The sequence below is a fragment of the Dama dama genome, chromosome 20 (assembly GCF_033118175.1).
Source record: "Dama dama isolate Ldn47 chromosome 20, ASM3311817v1, whole genome shotgun sequence".
NCBI classification, from domain to species: domain Eukaryota; kingdom Metazoa; phylum Chordata; class Mammalia; order Artiodactyla; family Cervidae; genus Dama; species Dama dama.
In genome coordinates, this window is record NC_083700.1 from 18,172,816 (window position 1) to 18,176,504 (window position 3,689).

General features: G+C 52.2%; 1 long non-coding RNA gene across 1 annotated transcript; it reads right to left on the bottom strand.

Annotated features, from left to right (window-relative positions):
• Nucleotides 1–2,173: 2,173 nt before the first annotated feature.
• On the bottom strand, nt 2,174–3,227 carry LOC133040125 (uncharacterized). The gene is made up of 2 exons (XR_009688909.1): nt 3,075–3,227; nt 2,174–2,820 (listed from the first exon to the last, which is right to left on the bottom strand). It is a non-coding gene; the product is annotated as an uncharacterized LOC133040125 (long non-coding RNA).
• Between the last annotated feature and the right edge of the window lie 462 nt (nt 3,228–3,689).

Here is a 3,689-nt window from a genome sequence, read left to right on the forward strand (position 1 = left end):
TGCTGAGGGGTGGTGGGGAAACACAGCTATGGGTGGGCATAGACCTGGAATTCCACTCTCATATAAATGCTAGAAGGATCACCAGGAACCCTGGATGTGTTCATTGCTGTGTCCCTCATTCCCAGCCCCATGTGGGGTGTAGAGCAGATGATTCACGAAACATAACCAGCTTATTGAGTGCACTGCACTCAGTGAAGTATAGATAAAAACGAATCTCTATTCCCTCCAATTGCTCTCCATTAAACCTGATTTCTCATTCTTCTCTACCCCTGGAGGAAATCTTGCAGCTCTTAATTTTCAGGAAGTGAAAAGTTGAGTCCAGAGTTGCATCTCTCATCCCAGTGAAAGCACTTGGCCTGCCTGTTGGCGGCCTCAGAGGGGTGGGGGTGGGGGTTGTGGGGTAGGGAGGTGGCCCCTTCACTGGTCCCTCCTACCCTTTCACCCTCCTTCCCTGCTCACCATGTCACCTCTGGCCCTTCTAGGGATACACAGACAGGAGAGACAAGGGGTCACAGAGGTCTTAGTGACCAGGGCATGCATCAGCTGGCCTTGGAGTCCTCACGCGTGGGGGTTCAAATGCTGACTCTCTTAGGGTGAGGGTAAGTTTTGTGGGTTTGTCAGACCCCCCTTCAGATCCTTTACAGCATTTCGCCTCTATTCTGCTCTGACTTCCAGCAGAAGTCTCCATGCAGGCCCTCATCTGGGGTCCCTCCATCCTGGAGGCAGGCCCCCTTTGGTGGGGGTCTGGCCATAGGACCCCAGCAATTGCCCCACAGTTGCGGGAGGGCAATCTCACCCCTTCACAGGCATCTTTCTGTACCTGCTGTTGGAGCAGCCAGCCTCTTGCCTTGAGGGTTCAGGTGTCCACGGACACAGCCCACGCCCTGAGTGGCTCTCGCTTGGGTTAAGGTGAAGGAGAATGCCTTGCCTCCTACCTCTTTGGGGTGTGCAGGAGGGAACAAATAATAGCCTTGCCATACCACTCTGCCTCCCTCCTGTCTCTGACTGACCCCAGCCTTTCCTTGCCCCGAGATGAGGGATAGATAAAGACATTGCCTTTTTGCTTCCCTCCTTTCTAGGAAGTTCTCCATAGTTGGTCAATAGCCTCTCTTTAGAATGTGTAGAAACCTAACCCTTTGCCCTCAGCATGCGGCCTCAGTCAAAAAGAAGACAGTTGAAAAAGTTCCATTTTTTTTTTTTGACATCCTGTTATGTCAAGGTTGTCGGACAACAATCAGTATCAAGACCTCAAGGAACAAAGAACTTCATTTGGGCTCTTAAGACCTGCAGTTTGGAGGCACAGATTGGGGTCAACCAGAAAGAGTGTTCTGAGGAAGAGACAGTCAAGGGCTCATAAAGACAAAAGCCACAAAGATGTGTTCTGACACAAGGAAGGAAGTATTGTCCTTAAGGGATAGGCTGTCAGGAGTTATTTTAGGGTGAGTGTCTGATAAGTATCTTGGAACATTGAGCAGATGCTCTAGATGTCTTTGTGAAGACAATGAGAGGTCAAAAGGTCAGTTTCCATATGGGCTGAGACGTGCAAAGGTCTCACTTCCTCAGTGGCCTCTTGGCTCCATTTTAGGGAGCTCTCTTAGCAACACTGACTCTAGGGTTTGTGGAATGAATAGAGATGACCAGGATGCTTCCTGGGTCAGCCATGAGGTGGCAGGAGAGCAGCGAGGGGGGCCCAGCTTGGATCCCCAGAGTAGACTTGGACCTGAATGCTGGCTCTCTCATTTCTTCAATGTGTGTTTTGGGGACAGCTGCATATTCTCTCTACAATTGGCTCATCTCTAAATAGGGATAATTATAGAAGCCACCATACGGGGTTAGGATTAATGAGATGATGTAGACTAACGAGAGCCCAAGAATCTACCTGCCAATGCAGGAGATGTGGGTTCCATCCCTGGGTCAGGAAGATCCCCTGGAGGAGGAAATGGCAACCTGCTCCAGTATTCTTGCCTGGACAGTCCCATGGACAGAGGAGCCTGGCAGGCAACAGTCCATAGGGTTGCAAAGAGTTGGACATGACTGAGCCACTTAGCACATAGATTAATAGATAATGAGCCTGCAGGAGAGTCTTCACTCTGGTAGTAATACAGTTGTTGGGGTTATTGTTCTGTTATAGCCACGCTTTCCGGGAAACAAACTCACTCAGAAGAACAATACAGATAGTGGAGTGCAGTTTATTACACCAGCGGGCCCAAGGCAGAGTCTCCTCTTGGTCAAGGACCCCGACCAGCATTTGTGAAAATCTTTTATACCCAATGTATACGTGTCCAAACCCACCACTCCAAATCCCTTGAGGCTTACAAAGGAAGGGTAAATACAATCACAATAACCCCATCATTCACATGTTATGTGTTCAAACAGTTAATAATCAATAAGCCCGCAGTTACATTCCAACCAGTTAATAACCGATAAGCCTGTGCTTACATTCCGATAGATACTGTCTGGAGGCAGGGGTGATTAGAGTATGTTTTCTCTTAGGCGATGAGTAACCTGGATACGATCTTCAATGTTCCCCTGTCCGGAGGGGGTCTTATCCTTCCATTGTCGTTCCCACAGGCGCTAAGCAGAGAGTTCAGAGTCCACTGGAGAGGCGGCCGAGCACAATCAGCACGGACAGGCCTGAGATGGAGTCCAGGCCCTATGAATTCCTTCTTCATTTCCTCAGAGGCCAGGGGGTGGCTTTGTCAGCAGGCTAAGGGTGGGGTCGGGGCTCAGGCTTGGCTGGAAGCAGCAGGAGGAGAAGAGACAGGGAGTGAGGAATTCAGTCCAGAGGGGAAGCCAGTTTCCAGCTCCTGGATTGGGCAGCTGTTGGAGGAGAAATTCAGAGATGAATCCTCACCTCCCTAGCCACCCTCCCCCCTTCCCAACTCACTCAGCCCGGTTGCAGGCAATCTGCACCCCCTCCCTGCGTGGGGAGGACCGACTCAGCCCTGGGCTGGGTCCCTGGAGAGTGGCTCTGGTGGGCAGGAGAGAGGGTCCTGTGCCCTCCGAGTCCCAGTCCACATTCTCCCCTCCCCCTTCCTCTCTGCTGGGCCAGCCCCTCCTCCCTGCCCCAGGACCTGGGCCCTCAGGGCTGACTCATGCGCTCTTGGGGTTCTCTGGCCAAAAATTCCACAGCCTCCCCTCTCTGGTCTTGGAAATGGAAACTCTTCTCCATGGAGCTGGTGTAGGAAGCCAGCTGCGCAGAGCTGGCGAGTCAAACTGGACCTCATGACCAGTGAGAAGGGCTCAGTAAGGTCAGATGCCCCATGAAGGCCCATGGAGGCCAGTCGGCCCTTGGTGCTTGCTGCTTTCATTTTCATGCATGCAGGTCTGAGCACTCTTTCTTCCCCTTTTGAGGAACTTTCCTTCCCCACTCTCCCTTCATTCTGGCTGTGCTCCCACTCACACCGCTTTACTCCCACAAGCCCCAGGAGTGTGTGAACGCAGGTTGGCTGGTCCGACAGCCTTGTCCCCTGACGCCAGGGCCCTGGCTGGCCGGCTGTGCTCCGTCCCTCCTGGCCCTGGAACAGAGGAGACACCTGGTGGATGAGGGCCGAGGACCATCCTGACTTGGATGAAGTGTGGCTTTGCATGCAGGAGTGATACAGCAAGATGGGGCTCAGAGCCAAGAGGAAATTGTGCCTGAAACTAGGGATTGGATCCAGGTGATGTGGTTTTCTGAAGGTCAGTTT